The sequence below is a fragment of the Macrobrachium nipponense genome, chromosome 9, assembly GCF_015104395.2.
Source record: "Macrobrachium nipponense isolate FS-2020 chromosome 9, ASM1510439v2, whole genome shotgun sequence".
NCBI lineage: Eukaryota > Metazoa > Arthropoda > Malacostraca > Decapoda > Palaemonidae > Macrobrachium > Macrobrachium nipponense.
Genome location: NC_061110.1, coordinates 39,367,084 through 39,389,083, shown reverse-complemented (window position 1 = coordinate 39,389,083; position 22,000 = coordinate 39,367,084).

The window sequence follows — 22,000 nt, the reverse complement described above, 5'->3', positions numbered from 1 at the left end:
CACACTGTAGTTTAATCCCGTCATTAATGTTAAATTTAACACCATCCTTGGAGATTTCAAGTAGGATGCATAGATTTTTCCTAAGTGTGTATAAACATCCTTCTTCAATAATTTCGATTTATTTCAGAAGTTGTTGTGTCAACAGAGAATCTATAATGTATAGAAACCTTTCTTTTCTGTTAGAAGTTTTACGTTTAAATATTAGTAGTTTTCTGCATATATGCAAAAATTAAGTTAAAGGGAAAATATAGAGATGAATGATCTCAGGAGAGGAATGGAGAGTTTCCGTAATAAAAGAACTTATTGGCTGTAAAGAAAACTTTAGTTCGTGTAACTTAAGTTTTGTACAGCTAAAAGAAATTTTAGATTATTTGCGTGTTAGCTGATTTTATCAGCTATTTAAGAAACTCATTTTGAACTTCTTTGATACCTCACCTTTCATGAACTCGCTATCGGCGGACGCGTAGAGTTGACAATTTTCTAATGTGGCTTAAAAGTTATGAATCCATATGCTTAAATGGCCTGTAAATAGAGTAAGTTACAGTTCCCATAATGTTGGATAAATGTAGGTGACTCTTGATCAAAAATTGCCAGGCGCATCAATATTTGTGTACTGATAGCTAATAATTTGATATCTACAATGATTTGCAGCAACTACACCTCTACAAAGTGACAAGAGTTTATGCAAACTTTTCTACTCTGTAGTCATATGTCTATAGCTTTTAACATTTCTTTAGAGGCAAGATGGTTTTAGCTAGGTTTTTATTTCCATAGACCATTCATTATATTTATTTATTTATTTATTTATTTATTTTTTGTTGGGGGTGGGGTGACCAGAAATGAATGTTCGTTTAAGGTCACTATCTAACACAATCGTTGACATTTTTATAATTTCTTGGTGGTAAAGTGTAGTTGCAATGCATTGTCAAGTGCATCAAAGGCACTTTTTCTTACGATATAGTTAATTCATAATCATTTCACTGAAAATATTCCAGTATTGTATGGGTCGTCCGTCCTGGTGTACATAATTCGCGTATAAAAAAAAACTAAACTACACACGTGAATATCCTTTTGAAGTAATTATAGGTCAACTGCTAATGATTTTCCACAATGAAATTCAAATGATATAAATCAAAAGAGGATTTCAGTTTCAAATAATAACTTTGTAGACAAAAGAACCCTTCATCAGACTGAGCAGTCAACCTATAAATCCCTACTTTCCAAACCTTCCATTTCTGATCTTTCCTAAAATCTATTCTCTTTAGTCTATTCTATTTTTGGCCCAATTGCAAAATTCTACGCATTTTTAGACTTAGTTCGGTAAACAGGCGAATAAGCAGAAACATGTTACCCGGCTGTATGTAATAATGCATCCTTTGAGAGGCTTATAAACGTTAATTAAATTTTCTCTCTCTCTCTCTCTCTCTTCTCTCTCTCTCTCTCTCTCTCTCTCTCCCCAGAATAAATCGCATTGCTTGAGCAGTAATTGAGGCATCAGTACAGAATACATTAGGAGAGTGGGGGACATCACCTAGGTAATCCCTTTATTCCGTTGATGGCTTTTCATTTACATGTCTTGTAAGGTTATCACCATGAGCGTGACTTGTGACCATTTGCAAATCTGTCAAATCACGCTCTCTGCTTGGTTAATCTCTCGTTGGCGAATTTCTCTTCTTTTCTCATATTTTCACCCTTTTATTCTCATTTTCCCTATAAATCAGTATCATTTTTCCAAAGACTTATGTCATTTCAATTCATTTATCATATATCTATTCGAATATTCTAATAACGAATCAATTACATTTCTCAACGTCAGTGATTGACCAGAGAAAAATTGATGTCTTCTGAGTGAGGCAACTTTGATTTTGCTACATACCGTCATCAAATATAGCAGTAGTGACAGTAGTATCGCATCTCTATCAAAACATGTCTTTCCGATACCGTTTATTCAAGATACAAAACAATAAACTTTCACTGCTCATTCAGGCGTCCTTTCCTACGACGTGAAACTATTCTTTGGCGGGGCAAATGTCGCACAGGAATTCTACTAAAGTAAATCCAAAAGCCTGCTGTTAACTTTTAAAGCTAGTATTCCCCCTAAAAAATTTATTGACTTTGTAACAAACAGGCGTATATCCTAGAGACATGCTAGTCAGAGTTTTCCACCTTATACCTTTCTCCACTAAAAACTTTAAAAAGGTAGATGTAAATATATTCGTTTTAGATAGCCACTTCAAAAAGCCAGACATCCATTCGAACTCATATGCTTTTGAAAACCTGATTGTAAATTTAGGTTGTTTTTTTTTTTTTTTTTTTTTTTTTTTTTTTTTTGTTTCGGAACATATTTTTTGCGTTTTTATTCCGGGGAAATATTTTTGCTCCATAACTTTTTTGGGGTTTGCGTCCTATTTTATTCGCAAAGATATTCAGTTTCAGGGTTGCAGGATTTTTAGGCGTAAACTATATTAGGAGTTATTTTCAAACGTATGAACTATTTTCCCAAATGACTGCTACCAAATGGAAGATAAATTTGTTCGTAATAATTAGATATTGAAAATGACTGTGACTCCTATGAAGAATTATAAGTCAAATCTTTTAAAAAAGGCCTTTAGACACGCGCGCGCGCGTGATTTCACTAGAAAAGATATCAAAGAAAACCTCTTAGTAACGGAATGAATTTTGGGATTTGAAGAACGTCTTTATAGAAATGAGTTAGGGGAAATTCGGCTTTATGGGCAATTCAGGATATAAGAACTTTATTAGCTTCAAGGAAATAAACGAGATATTCAAATCCTAAATATGTATATACATACACAAACACATACACACACGTACACACACACACACACACACACACACACATCATATATATATATATATATATAATATATATATATCTATATAATAATATATATATATATATATATATATAATATATATATATAATATATATATATGTGTGTGTGTGTGTGTGTGTGTGTGTGTGTGTGTGTGTGTGTGTGTGCGCGCGCGAGTGCGTGTGTGTGTGTGTATATACATACACACAGACACACACACACACACACACACACACCACACACACACACATATATATATATATATATATATACATATATATATATATAACATATATATTATTATATATTGCTACTGTCAAAATGCAAATATCCCCTCTTTGACTGTAAAAATGTTAGAATTGAATTTGCAGCATTTTTTCAGATTCCTAGATAGCTTAGAGATAGGATGTTTAAAATGTGTGTTCAGATTTCACATAACATAATGTAAAAGAATATATAACGTAGAATGTAGAAAGAGAGAGAATATCTTTGTCCATTCAAAGCTAGAGTTGTTTTTCAAAATCTGTCAACAAGTTTGATAAGCGAGCTCAAGCCTTCCATTGTGTTTTGGATTCTGTCATCATGTGTGATAAGGGACTTCTGCTTCACTTGATCAAATCGAGTACGTCATTTTTGAACAGACTGGTCTCATGCGCGTATGTCTTTGTCAAAGCCATGTGCAGATTACACATTTTGTATGTAAAGTTGCGTAAGATTTCGAAGCTTCTGGAAGAATTGTTGCCTAAAACGTTTTGTGCCATCACCAGTCCAGCTTCCGTAAGGGAGAAGAATTTCATCCGGGCTTAGATACTCGAGGCCTTCAGATCTCTCTCTCTCTCCTCTCTCTCCATCGCATAGAACTTTGGATCTTAAAGTAATGTAACGATTTCATACCTATTGAATGGTCGCTCGATAATTTGTAAATTTCAGATTTGATATTTCTTAGAGTTTATTTAGTGTTAAATAGTGTTTTTTTGTGGAATCTGAACAAACATTGTTGTTGTAACGGCGCCTGGTTTTGTGAAAATGTGAAATAAGCTGCAGCGAGAAAGAAAGAAATTGGTATACCAAAAAGGTAAAGTGTGTTATATTTTTATTAGTTGCAAGTAATAACTGATAAGAACAGTGGTTAACTAATAACTAATAACAGATGCTTATGAAGGTTTGGTAAAAACTAATGATAACAATATTTTGAGTGAAAAGATTTACACTTTTATACATTGCAAATTTTTTGTGTTTTGTGTTTGTTCATTTGAAGTGATTTTTATGTTTTGGCTGCATTTGTCCATTTTCTTATTGAAGTGTGCCTTTTCATTTTATATTCTGTGAGATTAATACTTTTTGAAACTTTGATATTTTCCACATTTTTCTTTATTTTCATTTGCATTCACAATTTAATTGACTTAGTTATTTTCATTAATTAATCATTGCACATTTAATTAGATTTAACATTTGTGAATTAATTTGCATTTACTTAGAATTCTTTTCAAGTTTTATTTTTGTTTAGCACTTGTGAATTAATTTCCAAATATCAAATTATTGCCTAACACTTTTGAATTTTGATTGAATTAATTTTCTTGAATTTTGTGATAATTAATTTTGATTTAACTTTACTTAATTGATTCAAGAATTAATTAAACTTTACTTTGTTTTCAAGTAACAGTAATTTTCCCTGATATTGTGAATTTTCACTTATAAATTTTGAGTTTAATAATAAATTTTTTTATTTAAAATTTTTATAAGTGTTTTCTTTATTTTATACCAGTATATAATTATGTTGATGTTAGGTAGAAACATAGAGTGGTGATTAATCTGTTTTCCTTCAATTTACTTAAAGTGACTTAGAATTAGGGAAGTACTTAGACTTTTGAAATCAGGGAAATACTTAGACTTTTTTTTTTAAAAAGTTGTTGATGGAGTGATGCCATTTGATTAATTTAATTACTTACAAGATTACCTCACACCTGTTTTGATGAACTTAGTCTGATTATCTGGTCCACTTCCTCAATATGTTGATTTTCAATTTCAAGTATGTCATCTGCATTTTTAGTGTAGCCCTATTTATTGCTCATGACTTTGGTCTTACGGAAGTTCAAGTGGAGGCCTAGTGATCTGGTTGCTTCATTTAGTTAGGTGAGCATTTTTGTTGAAGCTCTTCTTTGGTGGGGGCAACGATAATGATATCATCAGCAAATCGTAGGTGACTTCTTAGGTTTTTCTCCATCTACTCTTACTCATTTTTCTTGCCAGTTGAGGAATCGGAAAGTTTTCTCTAGTCAGGCGGAAAGCAGTTTGGGTGATCTTGTGTCACCTTGTTTGACCCATGATATTGCATGGTCATAGACATGACGGAGGATATTGATGTAAACTGAGTCAACTCCCTGTATTACCAGCGCCGACATGACCTCCTCAGTTTCGACCGAGTCAAAGGCTTTGGTGTAATCTACACGTGTTAGTAATGGAGGGATTTTATAGTCGTTTGTTTCCTCAATGATCTGCTTTATTGTTTGTAGATGATCAATTGTGGAGTAGCCTCTTCTAAAGCCTGCTTGTTCCCTTGGCTGATTTTCATCAAGCTTACTTGCCCTTCGATTATTGAAAACTCTGGTGAAGATCTTTTAAATAATATTAAGGAGGCTGATTGGTCGTTGGTTGTTCATGTCCCTGGGGTCGCCCTTTTTGTAGAATAGAACGAGAATGGCTTTATTCCACTCTTCTGGCGTTTTGCTCTTCTTCAGACATTCATTGAATAGTTGTGCCAGTCTGACTTGGATTGGCTCATAAGCAATTATATATGTAGTATGTGTGTGCGCGTATGTGTGTTGTGTTGTTGTGTGTGTGTGTGTGTGTGTCTGTATCATTACATATTTCATTTCGTCGGTTTCTTGAGAATCGAAAGATTTCTTAAGGAAATATAGTACTGGTAATCTTCTTAAGCACGAAGATATGGTAATTCAGGTGTATTCCACATAGGAAAATGAAAATGGTTTATCTCAGAAAATGTCCAACAATTTCGTCCTCCAATGGACCTCTTCTTGGAGCGTTTATTATAAACGATCTAAGTAGAGGTCCATTGGAGGACGAAACTGTTGGGCATTTTCTGAGATAAACCATTTTCATTTTCCTATGTGAAATACAACTGAATAAGGAAATATCTACATTTCGCTTATTAATGTTTTATTCATAGACTGTCTCAGCGATGTCATCATTCCAAAAAACCATCATTAAAATGGGAGAAGAAGACGGTTATACTAAATCTTTCCAATCAAGGGACTTTTGTAACTGAAGTAAAAATAGTACTTTTCTTTTTACAAGCATTTTCCCATCACGAATCTATGGCAAGAAGAGAGAGAGAGAGAGAGAGAGAGAGAGAGAGAGAGAGAGAGAGAGAGAGAGAGAGAGAGAGTCGCCTAGACTTAATACTTGACTAATTTAATCGAGTGACAAGAATGTTCTTTTATATGATCCTGTTCATACTTACTGTACATAGTACCTGAAATTCATCGCCAGTCACGAATACAACTATATTTATGCACAAAATTAACGAACAAATAAATACATAAATAAATAAGTAACAATATAAAGAGCAACCCTCCCGGAATGTTTGGGAAAGACAACCAATAATGATTTACTCGTGCATATCAACCCTTCCGTAAAGTAAATAGCAAAGCAATTCAACTATTTAATGGAATATTAAACTTGCAAATGATTATCCAGTCATAAATGAATACAGGATATTCAGGAAAATTAGTAAGAGATTGTGCACAACAGCGATTACACTTCAGTTTTGTTCGTGAAGGGAAGTCTGTTCACTCCTTGTGAGATAAATTATTATATTAATGCATCTCTCTCTCTTCTCTCTCTCTCTCTCTCTCTCTCTCTCTCACATACACACGCACACACACATACACATTAATTTCGAAGAACTGCAAATCAAATATTATCTCTTATGTCTCTTTTACATTTATTAGTCAGCAGCGAGTTGAAGCAAACTACACATCCCTTCCTCACATGTATCCTCGTACTTCTTAGACGTCAGGGGCTTTCCTCCTTTTCCTATTCTTTTACACCCTGGCGTCATATCCTCAAACAGGAAAAAGGCAAAGTTCCAATGGAAAACAAGTTCCAATGGCGTCTGGCTTTTCTTGATGGTCACTCGGTAAAAAATACCATGTTGATGGTGTAATATATATTGCAACCATGGGAAGGCTGAATCTTGGGATTTTTGGTTGCGAAATGTGTGACGTTCTTTGATTATTTTCAGAAATCCCAACAAGATATGTATTTCTTATCATTGTGTTTGTTACTGCTTAGTTCTGATACAAAAACAAATTCTATATTTCATTCGTGTCACAGTGAAGTTCCTTGCGTTTTAACTAGAATATTTCCTTCCTCTTTCAGTTATAAGAATTTAGGAATGGTGTTTTCATTAAAACTTCATATGGTATACCGTTGTTTTACGTGGCACGTTTGCGTCTACATATGTTGCCACTGCCTTCCAATATCTTGATTTATAAAATCAAAAATATCTATCAGGATGGAATGACTTTATTATTAATGATTAATCTCCCTAATTTATACATTATATATATATATATATATATATATATATATATATATATATATATATATATATATATATATATATATATATATATATATATATATAGTAATATATATATATATATATATATATATATATATATATATATATATATATATATATATATATATCCTATATATATATATATGATATATATATATATATATATATATATGATATATATATATAATGTATAGGGAGAATTATATATATATATATATATATATATATATATATATATATATATATATATATATATATATATATGTATTTATAATAAAATTCTCGTTGTTTACGAAGAAATTCAAGGTTACCTTGAATTGTCAAAGATATTATTTCCGCGTATTTCCCACCAACAGGCCCCACTTAAAGTCATTGAAAAGGGGGACGCTCTTCGTGCTGACTGCACAAAGTGGCACTTTTCTTGTCGAGCGTGCTGCGGCAAAAATTCTCATTTTACCTCTTATTCTCTTTCCCTATCTTTTTTTCTCTTTGTACACATAGGAGGATCCTAGACTGTCAAAATCTGGTTTTCATCACCAAAGCTTTCTATTGAAAAATAAAATGTTCAGAAATCCTTCCCTTTATGTTCTTGATGTAGCGTGTCTAAATACACACATACAAGTATATATATATATATGATAATATATATATAGATATATATATATATATAGATATATATTATATATATATATGCATGTATGTATGTATTTTATGTAATGTATGTATGTATGTATGTAGGTATCTATGTATGTGCGTGTTGCAAGATATTTTTAGACAATAAAATGCAGAGAAAAGCTGCCAGATTTGTGCTTTAATTCATCATCGAAAGAATTCACAACTTAACATTTCAGCATCATATTACTGCTTTCGTTTGTTACCTTAACTAGGAAATGAGGACATTCGCTAAAGAAGCAAATGAAATTCACCATCCCTTTGGCCTTTAGATCTCCTTACTCCTTCTCAGTTCCCGCAGACAACCTGACGCCTCAGGGGACCAAGGTTCTGTGGGGAAATTCAGCAAAATATCTATTCCATTGGTGCCCATTCTGGTCTTTAATGAATTCGGTGTATGATTTTTTAGATCGTTATAAATAATGTGATATCTAAGTCTATCATTTGCACCATTATGTAAGAGCAGTTCAGGCATACTCTATTCTGGTATGTCCATATGAAGGCTACCTTACTTAGATGATTATGTCCTGTTTTCATTTTATTTGATCTGGCATATTCAGGTAAGGATTAGTAAGTATTCTTGCTCTCCTAAGTGTCTTCGTTGTTTCAAATACTGTATTTTTACTGTTCGTATTAATGATTTTGTTGCTTCATTTTGACAGTTAGTATATGCGTTCAACCCATGGACTACTTGAAACCTTATTTATTTTGGCTTTTCTGTCTAATCTAGCTTTTATAGCACCTTCATTTTACTCTTAACTATAGTGTTGCTATTTGAATTGGATATAGAATTTAGGCCAAAGGCCAAGCACTGTGACTATGATGTCATTCAGTGCTGAAACGGAAATTGACAGGAAAAAGGTTTGAAAGGTGTAACAGGAGGAAAACCTCAAAGCAGTTGCAATGTGTTTCAATTGTTAGGAAAGCCTGGAAAATTGGAAGAAAGAAGAAATGAAAGGTTTTAGAGTAAAAGGAACGAAAGGGGTTGCAGCTAGGGATCAAAGGCAGCTGCAAAGAACCTTAAATAATGCCTACAGTGCACCGCACGAGGTGTACTGACGGTGCTACCCCCATACTGGATGTTATGTTATTAAGGTCAAGGATGACCTGCATAACATCTACGATAAACCAACATTTTGTTTTTTCATGGCCCATAATAATTCGGTAGCAATATGCATAATGTTCTCTTTAGCGCACTGCTTTGTGCGTTCCTCATATTTTTTTAGGCAGATTTACTGTGCATATATGACTTGTGCTTTTTTTTATTTTATTTTATTTTTTACTTCGTGGACCGAGAATCAAAAGAATAATTAGTTGCCAGGAGCTCTCAAATAATTTCGGTATATCGTATTCATCGTCATCCCTCTTAAGACTTATCAGTAGTTCAGATGCTGCACTGAACGTCTCGCTAATTTCATATAACACATTTACACCAATCTATCCGGTTTGGGGGCCATCTAGGACAGAGTACAATACTCTATGAGTGGAGAGTTTCTTTATAAAAGCTGACTGATTTACTGGCGAAAGATTCTCCTTTCAAGGTATTCAGCGAACTTCTGGTAAAATACTTTATCAGCCTAAATTGGAAGAACTTAAAGACGAATTTCATACTAGTTTTCAAAATCACACCATAACAACACAACTTCATAAATCGTCTAATTTCTTCTTCTGCAATTGCACTTTTCTCACTATGAGTAGTAGTGTTTTTCCTAGTCCGTTATCTATCATTTTAAAATACAAACTGACAACTTCATGCAATTTTCTTGGTTTAATGCCCGTTTCGGGAAATGTTTATTTTCCTTGTGTTGACAGTCAAACCTTTCATTTTATTTTCCATTAGTGAAATTGGAAACTTCTTTAACGTTGTGGAGCGTGTCCGGTCTGTGATTACTAGAACTACCATATCAATCTGGAGGTGTCTGCTTGAATCCAGCGATGCAGTTTTAAGAAAAGTATTTACTTAAGTTATTTTGGGATGATGCAGAGTATAGTACAAGGAGTTTGAACTACTGACATAGATTAGTTCTGGATAACATCGTGAAGTCCAAATCTTTCCATTTCTTCTTCGTCCCAGGTAGCGACAGGCATTGGCCATTTGGGGAGTTCACAACAGTGAGAGATTGTCTCACTTTTCATTCTTTCAAATGGTCCTTGCACGGGCTCACTTTTTTTTCCACTCTATGCATGCAGAGGCCTTCTAAGACTCGCACGGTATTCCTAAGTAACTGTCTAATCCGCACTATCATAACACAGAAAATATTAGTGTTTTTCACCTGCGAATTTGAGGCTCGAAAACCAATATTCGAAGTGCATCTTTGCTCTCATAATTTGAAACCGCCTGTAGACCACTTTCAGTATGTTTATAGCATTCCTTGGCTGTATCAGGCAAAGTAGATCTTTTAAGTATACACTGGTTATTCATTCTACATAACTTTGATATTTCGAAACATTTTGTAAACATTATTTTAGTTTTTTTATTGGAAGCTATTGCAACTCACGCATTACATCTTTGACTTTTTAATAATCCTAATTTCGTCACTATAATTCTAATAACATCATTATTTACTCCAACAAATCTCGGCAGCCAGATTCGGCATATCCACCAGTCACGGCTATTTTTACCACAGATGGTAAAACATTCGAAAAAAATTTTCATGATTCTTGATAACCGAAGCTATCAAAGAGCTTTTTCTTTCTGAGTACATAGGTGCTTAAAGAACTGTGGATTAGACTACTGACTACCTTTTAAACTACTGCTCTTTGCTACTGTTTTCCAGTACAAATACGCCGACACCGCGTACTTGGGAAATGTTACAGATGATCAAGTTGATATACTTTCAATAAGGAGGTCCTTGCTATGGGTACTTACTGCAACAAAAGCAATAATGAATTAGAGTTTTTTTATTTATGGCTGAAAATTTTTGTCTTTTAGGAAGAAAAACGAACCTTTTAAGGGTGCTTGTAAGCTGGCCCTAAAGACTGCCTTTGCATGCACACCATGCAAAGGCACTTGAGTTTCTAGTTACTCAAGTTTCTGGTTAAGATGTTTCTTGGATTTTTTTTTCGTTTCCAAGACGGCTTCTAATATCAAGATCTGAAAGTTCGTATTAAGTTTTTTCGAACAAAAAAAATCCATTTTACGTACTGAACCAGGTCAAGGTAAACACCCCAAACGATATTTACTACTGCTATTATTATTGATTATTATTATTATTATTATTATTATTATTATTATTATTATTATTATTATTATTATTATCATTATTGTTGTTGTTGTTGCTGTTGTTGTTGTTGTATTTTCATATTTATGTAATGTCTCTATGGTGTCTTCACTTTTTTTATTTGCCAAAAGCAAAAATAAAGTATTTATCTACTATAGAATGAAAGTGCTTATTTGTTTTCCAGTTTACTGATTAAATCCCTTGAAATCAGTGGTGAGCTGACTGTGCTTTACTAAACTCATGAAAGCCGTTTATTTTTAATTTCAGTGCTGTATCGTTTTTGAGAACTTCTTACTGGCTGTAGATAATGGTGTTTTTAGGTCCTTGGCGTTATGCAAGGCTAAAATGTCTGGCTTAATAGTCTCCTACCCTAAAGCTACGAATGGATTTGATAGACGTTGTCCGAATGTCGTCTACCTAGAAAATTGATTTTATAGAAATTGGTCGCTACTTGCCCACAACTTATCCCGTACATCTATGGTTTTGTTCAGTACATGTTTATTCACTTTGAATTTGCATTTTTAGAAGTTGACTTCCCAGTTTTGGTTCAACCAGTAAGAGAAATAGAAAGCCTATATTATTACTTAAGAATTGCATGGCCTTTCCATAACTAGAAGAGATTCCTTTTAGTGAAATCACGCGTTTGAAGGTTGGATTTCTAGTTCAATGCTTCCTGAAATTACGTTTAATCATATAAGGGATTGGTGGAATGGTCTCGGCAAAGTGATTCTCTCTCTCTCTCTCTCTCTACCCACGCTGGAGTAAATTTTTTATCCATCCAATATCTCTTTATCTGCCTATGATAACACTGAATGAATTCAGAAATACTACAGAACATCTAATTGCCAGCGTGTTAACTATTCCTGCCGTAATAGTTCTCAAAGTACCATGCTTTCCGTCAGCCAATCAGAGGACGCCATTTTCGTCTTCGTCGACCAGAATGACACGGATGCCTGTGATTGGCTGAAAAGTAGTGAAGAGCAGTTGCTGGAAAAACTCAAAACTGACTCCCAGGATCAGTATATGAGACCTCAGAGTGGTCTACGTGTTAACAGACGGCAGCAGTTGTGTATGGAAATCAGCACGTTTTTTGATTTGAAGTGCCTGAAGTTCTCTGAACTCAAATGTGGTCGGTCATTTTGAATTACAATTATTTGTGTAATTGTCAGAACTTTCACGTTGCTGGCAATGGGTTTTAAGGAGGAACCTGTCCTGTTTAGTTGGTAGGACTGGACGATTAAGTTTTTCGTCATCCAACAGGTAAGGAGGCCGAAAGTGTTTTAGGTAAACAATCATGTGAAGTGACGTATGCTTTAAAGTTTTAGTCAAGATTGAAGGTCATAAGTGGGTGACTTGGACGCCCTAATGCAGTCTTCATTTGATCCTGGACATTGCTGTGGGTTTGAGTTTTATATGCTACATGACGACTTTGTAATTTGATGGGAAAACAAAAGTTCTTTAGTGTTATATCCTACGGAGTAGTCAGTGTCATTCACTCGATGCTTTCCGAATTTACTCCATGCCCCTTTGCATATTTTCGGTGGTGTATTTGTCCAATCGGTCATATTTTGTGTAATATTTCGGAGACCTATTTGTTGCTCTTGATAGTGTCTTTTAATCTTGTATATTTTTTAATCTTGCAAACGCAGTTTATCTCAAGGTCGCAGAGTTTGTTGGAAGGTCACTCAAGTCAGAATTTCCTTTTGCATGTTCGCCTTCCTGAATTAAATGTTCTGATTAAACAAAACCTTTGCATCGGATATAAGTAGGGGTTAAGTGACATCACACACTGCAGTACTTTGTTTTTTTATAAATGCGCACTTAGAAAAATTGTGCGAGCCCTGTATTCCTATGGAAAAGGTAATGGTAATCTTACGTTACTTTTTGCGCTGGGATGTATTAATTTTTGTAACTATGGAAAAGGGTGTGGTAGATCTATTTTACTATTCCGCGTCGGCCTAGAGTCCTAGACTATGGCAGTTGCGGTTTTACTATGCAGTTTTACCTCCTGAACAAGAATTTTAAGTAATATTTATTCGGACGACTGTAATTAACCCCCAGGGGCTCATACTAAACGGCTTTCGTATTCGCGGGACGAACGATGCAGAATGCTTATATAGAAATACCAAGGTCTGTCTATAATGACTAATGTGAACATTGCCATGAACAATGCTTACGAATTATCTCAAATATTTTTTTCCACATTACCGGATTTTTGTGAAGGTGCTATGTTGGTGAGCGATGGACTGTTTAAAAGGAAGCCTTCTGGAACTGGGGGTCCATGATTAAATGCTGGCAAGTTATTTGTTTTAAGGTTAAAAAATAATGGAAGAATTTGGAATTTGGCGTTCCGTGAGAAATCTAATCTTAGTTTTGGCAGATCTAGGTAATAATTCCGCGTCGGGTATTTTTTAAGGAAATTAGTTCCATATAGTATTAGGTTACTTAAGAGTTTACCGTTATGGGAGGTCGACTGGGTAGATCTAAGCTCGTTATGCTGCGGCGAACTAGACTGTGGCAGTTGACGTTATTTTTATTGAATTTTACCTCCTGAACAAAGAATTTAAAGCAATATTTATTCGGCTGGCTGTAATTAACCTGTAATTTACCTTTAAACTCCATCCTACGGTAAGGGGCACCGATGGGAATGCGGGATTTTGGTGGGGTAAAACACTTTTAGAGAATTACTATGCCTTACAACTCTATCCTACGGTAAAGCGGGGTTATGGGTGGGGTAAAACGTTTGGGGAAAGGTTTAGCTGTGTTATTGTGTTATTTCCTCATATTTATGAAATTTGAAACACGAAATAAAAGCTGAAATAAGCGACAAATAAACCGATAATGGAGTTGTTACATAGCCAAAATCCACCTGTTTTACTACCCGCTATTACGACGCCGAATCCTACTACGCATGGGCCATGTTATAGGGGAGCTTTTGTTTCGGATTGCCTTCCTTTAAGGGGGCGTCAGGTAAACCACGTTCTACTAGGTTAGATTAGGTTGGTTAGGTTAGTATCATACCCTATATGTTACACTTCTAAGATTACCTTCGAGTCCTCCTGGTCAGGTAAACACTTTACCAACTCGTACTAGTGCCTTCCTCTCCCAGTACCCTAAACCGTCCTCCCATTACCGGACATATGGCTCCCTGGTGGTTATGTAGGTAGATCTAGGGTACTTATCCGCGCCGGCCAAGGCTATGGGAGTTGCGGTTTATTATGCAGTTTTACCTACTGAACAAGAATTTTAAGTAATATTTATTTTTTAGGAAATTAGTTCCATATAGTATTAAGGTTACTTATTAAGAGTTTACCGTTATGGGAGGTCGACTGGGTAGATCTAAAGCTCGTATGCTGCGGCGAACTAGACTGTGGCAGTTGACGTTATTTTTATTGAATTTTACCTCCTGAACAAGAATTTAAAGCAATATTTATTCGGCTGGCTGTAATTAACCTGTAATTTACCTTTAAACTCTATCCTCGGTAAGGGGCACCGAGGGGGAATGCGGATTTTGGTTGGGGTAAAAACTTTTAAGAATTACTATGCCTTACAACTCTACCTACGGTGAAGGGGCACCGATGGGAAAGCGGGGCCGGTTGGGAAAGCGGGGTTAGGGTGGGGTAAAAACGTTTGGGGAAAGGTTAGCTGTGTTATTGTGTTATTTCCTCATATTTAATGAAATTTGAAACACGAAATAAAAGCTGAAATAAAGCGACAAATAAACCGATAATGGAGTTGTTACATAGCCAAAATCCACCTGTTACTACCGCTATTACGACGACGAAATCCTACTAACGCATGGGCCATGTTATAGGGGAGCTTTTGTTTCGGATTGCCTTCCTTTAAGGGGGCGTCAGGTAACACGTTCTACTAGGTTAGATTAGGTTGGTTAGGTTAGTATCATCCTATATGTTACACTTCTAAGATTACCTTCGAGTCCCTCCTGGTCAGGTAACACGTTACCAACTCGTACTAGTGCCTTCCTCTCCAGTACCCTAAACCGTCCTCCCATTACCGGACATATGGCTCCCTGGTGGTTACGTAGGTAGATCTAGGGTACTTATCCGCGCCGGCCAAGGCTATGGAGTTGCGGTTTTTTATGCAGTTTTACCTACTGAACAAGAATTAAGTAATATTTATTTACACGACTGTAATTAAACCCCAGGGGCCAGTACTAAACACGGCGAAATACATTGGACGCCCCAATCCCTAGTGGATGTTGTATCCGCGGTTACGTTCCTTGCAGTCCGTGCGGACTGCTTGTGTAGAAATACCCTTCGAGGATTGTTCAGTTGAAGTAGACTATGGCAGTTAACGTTTTCCTATGTTATTTTACTTACAAGAGTTTAAGGTAATATTTTGCCGTCGACTGTAGCTAATCGGTTATTTACCTTTTGAATTCTGTACGTCTGTTCATCGCACCCCTTGTTCCGTCATGTAGTCTTCAAAGATAAATTACGGTTTAATTACAGTCAACCGAATATTTATTACTTTAAAATCTTGTTCAGTAAGTAAAATAACATAGGAAAAACGTCAACTGCCAGTCAACTTTACCATGGAATGCGAGCTTAGAATTACCCTTGGAGCGTCCTCAGCTGAACTGTGCCTTCGAAAAAAGCTAAACTTTATTTTTTTAATGCGGGAGCATTCTTCTACCACTATTGCACTGTTACTTTCTTATATTGTTGAATGTTTCCAGAAGAACGAATGTATAAGTATTCAATATTATCAAGGAATTCCAACCCCACAGAATATGGGAACCTGCACAACCAAATTCGGTAGATCTAGTGTACCTATCCGCGGCGGCCAGAGTATGGCAGTTGCGGTTTTTCTATGCAGTTTTACCTCCTGAACAAGAATTTAAAGAAGTAATATTATTCGGACGACTCTAACTTTACCTTTGAACTCTATCCTACGGTAAAGGGGATGGGGATCCCCATTGGGAACTGGGGTTTTGGTGGGTGGGGACAAAAACCCCAACTCTATCCTACGGTAAAAGGGGACCCCCAGTGGGAACCGGGGTTTTGGGTGGGGAGAAACCACTTGGGGGTGGGGGGGAGATTTTGCCGTGTTCATTTGGTGGATTTCCCCACATTTATCACTTTTAAAACACGAAATACAGGCGGAAATAAGAGATAACAACAAAACTAGCGATAGTGGAGCCGTTCCACATCCATATTCGTCTACACTACTACTTACTACTACCACAACACTGAATCCTACTACCATGCGCTAATGCTACTGCGCATGCGCTAACTGTAAGGGAGCTTTTGGCCTAAACTCAGACTTCTTAGTGAGGAAAGAAATGGGGGTTTACGGGAGGGATACATGTATTTAGCCAAAACACGTTACAGTATGAACCCCTACATTGCTACCGGACTGAGTGAAGGATTGGGTGGTACAGGGTTCCCAGATTTGGCAGTTTCTCACCAAATTTGGCTTTTTTTTCCTAATTTGGTGGGAAAAAAATTCACTTTGGCTGGTCAGTGGTATTTTGGCTGGTTTTCAAAACACTTTCTATTTGAGCTAAACACTGATCCCACGTTTGAGGCAATCTCTCCCCAGATTGGGAATTTTTGAAGGTTTTCAGGAAAATCTGGGGAATTTGAATAGGTTTTCAGTAAAAACTTGGTAACTTTAAGCAAATATGTAGATGGAATTAAAATAAAAATCACACACACACCAGACTACCACAAAACAGGCCGCCGGATTCTCAGAGAACGAGCCTCATTTCAAAATTTCAATTCATTCTCTCGTTTTTTTTTTCCTGTATTCTTATATTAGTTTATATTATCTAACTAAACTATGATGCCGCCTATACAAGCATATTATGATAAAAAATATGCATTTATAAAGATAAATATAATGCACATATATTTGCCGGTTATTTGGGTTTTTTTGGAGTTTCCATTTGGCGGGATTTTGGCTGGTTTCATGGTAGACTTTGGCTGGTTGGTAGTGGTGTCATCTGGGAACCCTGGCTGGTACCATACGTTGTTACATAAAAGCATTTACCTAATTTGTTTATTAAACATATGTGATTTCTAGTGTTTATTCCTTTTCCTTTTTCCATAGTATTTGTATAATAACTGTTTTGAAATATCCCCACCTAATCATTTCACCATATATAACTTGAAATATTATGTTATAATTGAGGACACAAACCTAAAAATGCCTACGTGTTGATATAGAACTCAGTTTTAGGACGTTTCGATACCTACCTACCTACCTGTTACGTGAAATTGCACATTGCGTTGCATATTACATACACACTCCCTATATCATTTATACACAAGTCAATCCCTCCCCTTTCCAGTATTCACGACTGGCTCTTTACGATACACCATTTACAATGCATTTCTCACCGATACCAATACCTAGATTAAAGTTTTTGCCATTATTATAATGAAAACCTACATTTAAATATATAACATTTAATATATAGTTTGCCATTATTATTATAAAACCTACATTTAAATATATTTCATTATACAGTTTTACAGACATTACTAATTTGACACCTCCCTTCCAGTTTCCTTACTATTATGCAGTTATGTATGATTACTTTTACATTTTACAACACTTCCACACCCATCAAAGTTAGGTTTATATGTCATTTTACCAACTGGGGGCTGAATCCCTGCCCCCGGTTAGACAACATACCCTTAGTTTAGTTTGTATATGTTGGTTTACCTACTAGTTTTACTTCCTTGAAGGGGGTTACCCGGTTAGGCTAGGTTGGTTAGTTCTTCAAGGGTGGATACCGGGGGGGGGGGGGGGGTGGTTAGGTTACATTCCCCTACTTGGTTACCTACTAGGTTAGGTTTGGTTAGGTTACATTCCTTACTAGGTTTAGGTTAGGCCTTTAAGGGGGGTACGGGGGGCGAAGCCCCCATGGTCAGGCAATATTGGTTGAAAATTTATTCCAACCATACTAGGTTAGGTGGTTAGTTACATTCCATTACTAGGTTAGGTTAGGCCTATAAGGGGGGGTAAGCGGGGGGGGCGAAGCCCCCCTGGTCAGGCAATATTCCCCTACTAGGTTAGGTTAGGTTAGGTGGTTAGGTTACATTCCTTACTAGGTTACGTTTGGCCAAGTATTTCCCTACTAGGTTAGGTTAATGGTTACGTTCCTTACTAGGTTAGGTTGGGCCTTTAAGGGGGGGTACGGGGGGGGGGGGGGGGGTGTGAAGCCCCCCTGGTCAGCAATGTTCCCTACTAGGTTAGGTTAGGTTAGGTTGGTTAGGTTAGGTTGGTTTGTTTAGGTTTTACATTCCTTACTAGGTTAGGTTAGGCGGCCTTTAAGGGGGGGTACGGGGGGGCGAAGCCCCACTGGTCAGCAATATTCCTACTAGGTTAGGTTGGTTAGGTTTACTTCTTACTAGGTTACTTTTGGCTAGTATTTCCCTCTAGGTTAGGTAGGTTAACGTTCCTTACCCCCCAAGGTTTGGTTAGGCCTTTAAGGTGGGTACGGGGGGGTGAAGCGCCCCCTCGTTCAGCAATGTTCCCTACTAGGTTAGGTTAGGTTAGGTTGGTTAGGTTACATTCCTTTACTAGGTTAGGTTATTAGGCCTTTAAGGGGGGGTACGGGGGGGGGCGAAGCCCCCCTGGTCAGGCAATATTCCCCTACTAGGTTAGGTTGGTTAGGTTACATTTCCTTACTAGGTTAGGTTAGGCTTTAAGGGGGGGTACGGGGGAGCGAAGCCCCCCTGGTCAGGCAATGTTCCCTAATAGGTTAGGTTAGGTTACATTCCTTACTAGGTTAGGTTAGGCCTTTAAGGGGGGTACAGGGGCAAAGCCCCCTGGTCAGGCAATATTCCCTACTAGTTAGGTTAGGTTACATTCCTTACTAGGTTAGGTGAGGCCTTTAAGGGGGGTACGGGGGCAAAGCCCCCCTGGTCAGGCAACATTGCCTACTAGGTTAAGTTCCCTACTAGGTAAGGTTATATCCCCTGCTAAGGTTAGGTTAGTTAGGTTTTAGTTGGTTGGTTTGGTTCTTTAAGGGGGGTTACAGCAGGTCCAACCCCACCCCTGGTCAGGCACATCCCCTACAAGTTTAATTAGTTTTTTTTGTTATATGCTAACCTATGTTTAATTTGGCATTTTGTATTTATTAAAACAACTATAGACCCTATTACACATTTACCACCCAGGACTTAAATCCCACCCCCTCCTGGGCCGCCCTTATATATGTATTTGTATTAATTCATATTTTGAACCCATCCCACATTTACATTTAGTTCCTTACTACCCATTTACTTTTATTACCCTTAACATTGCCAACTTATCTTGTTAAGTGCTTGTTCATTTACCTCAGACCCCACCCTGCTTCAACCAACACTAGCATCAAAGCATTTTTACTACTCCACCCACTCTCCTACCCTGTTTTCTACGGTCTGGCCTCCTGCCACCTCCTAACTGTAGAACTCCAACACTGTTGAATCTGCCACCATGACATCCACTGCTGCATCTACTTCACGCTCGCCCCAGCCCTCACCAGGAACTCTTTGCCAACTTCATGTAACAATTGTTACATGAGTTACAAAGATTTCTCTGCCTTTTACTCGGGTAATTATGATTGACTAATCGGATTTTGCCAGGACCACGGCCTCCTGAGAAAGCAGGTCTTTTGCCCCCATTCAGTTACAAAAAGATTTTTCTGCCTATTACTCAGGTAATTATGAACGGCTGGTCTGTTTGTATGCCAGGACCCACGGCCCTCCTGAGGAAGCAGGTCTTTTTGCCCCCATTGTGGAATGAGTGCCTCCTAGATCTGCAAAAAAAAAAAGTGCTTTAGGTAAATACCTTAACGAATAGTTTGTTGGATTCTATGTGTAACCGTGATATGACACGGCCCTAGATTAATGGCAATATTATATTACACCTATACCATTTATGACCTACTCCATATTTTCATGTTTATAATTGGTATTTTTCCCTCCACTTTACCTTTAGGTGTGACCGGTCTTATCGACAGCATAGTAAGAAAGCGAAGAAACGCTGTTTCTTACTACTTTTCCTTGTTTAAGGGCACTTGGTTCTCTGGGTCCCACCTTGATGTTGAGACAGTTCTGTTTCTTCTTACGCATACCTGTATGTGAGTGATTTTTTTTCTTACAAGGTTGCGAGAACAGAACTTGGACTGTCGGACTCAACAATTAATGATTGGGCCAGCTTCTCCCGGAAGTAAGTATTTTTGCTTATCCCCTCACCATTTTCCATTCATACCCCCTCCTTCTCTCCCCCCCCCCCCTCCCTCTCTCTCATACACAACCTGCCTTGTATTATTATAGAAATTTACCCTACTTAATTACCTCCCCTAACACTGACTTTCATTTCAGGTCATAGTTAATTGGTGCTTCCAACAGAAGAAGCAAATAGGTGGGCCCGGCACAATTGTTGAAATCGATTGAGGCGAAGTTTGGGAGAAGAAATACAACGTAGGTCACCCTCATCGAAGGCCAGTGGGTATTCGGCGGTATCTGCAGGCAGACCCGGGAGTTTTTCGTTGTTCCCGTACCCGACAGGACGAGTGGGACTCTGCTTGCAGTTATCAAAGAATACATTGTGCCGGGTACCACTATTATTTCTGACTGTTGGAGGGCTTATGACTGCCTGCGAGATGAAGGTTATGTCCCACTTGACAGTCAACCCCTCGATGAACTTTGTGGACCCAGAAACCAGTGCCCATACTAATACTATCGAGAGGAGGTGGAGGGAACTCTGGCAGTCGACTCCAAGATACGGGAGGAGAATGCATAACTTCGTCGGGTACTTGGCTGTTGCTTATTTCAAGCTGCATTTTGAGGACAACCCAAGACCCGCCTCCACGCATTCTTAAAGGGGCAGCTGCTGCTTTGTACCCTCCTCCACCCCTTTAAGGTAAAGTCCAAACATTATTCTTATTATTATGTTTTAGGAAGTGAGTGTTAGGCTTTCGCCGAAAGTTGCGTCAAGGTATGTTACTATTCAGTGGGGTGCTGCTAAGACAACTCGTACCTTCCACCTTACCCCGCCCACCCCTGTGCATTACCCCCCCCCCCCTCCCCCCCCCTCCCTTAGTGAACATATGGCTCTGTGGTGGTTGGGGAATTTAAACATGGCGGCTGTGTTTTACATTTCCTTCACCGTAACAAATACTTGGTACCTTCCTATAGGACCGTTCTTCGGTGACTTAGACTATGGCAATTGACATTCTATGTTATTTTAGTTGCTTTACAAGGGTTGTAAGGAATATTTTTTTCGTTTGGTTGGAACTAAACTTTAATATACCTTTGAGTTTGGTGCGGCTATTATGTAACTTTTCAAAAGGTCAATTACTGCTTAGTTACAGCCGGCCGAATGGATATTACTTTTAAATCTTGTACAGTAACTAAAATAACATAGTAATCAGTCAATTGCCATAGTCTAAGCCGCGGATTGCTTTTGTAGAAATACCCCAAAATTCCATCTTTGCAGTTAGCGTAAGCTCATCAGTTTCTTTTGAAATAAATCGAAATGGAGGTAATTTTTAAAACATTAGGCAATCATTTTTAATGTGTAAAGAATATGGTGAAGGTAGAAAGCTCTGGTTAGGTTACACGATTTTTACAATTGTCCTCAACATTTCTTATGTTCAATCACCCCCTGAACTGTCCACTCTGATCCTTGAAACTTGATAATAT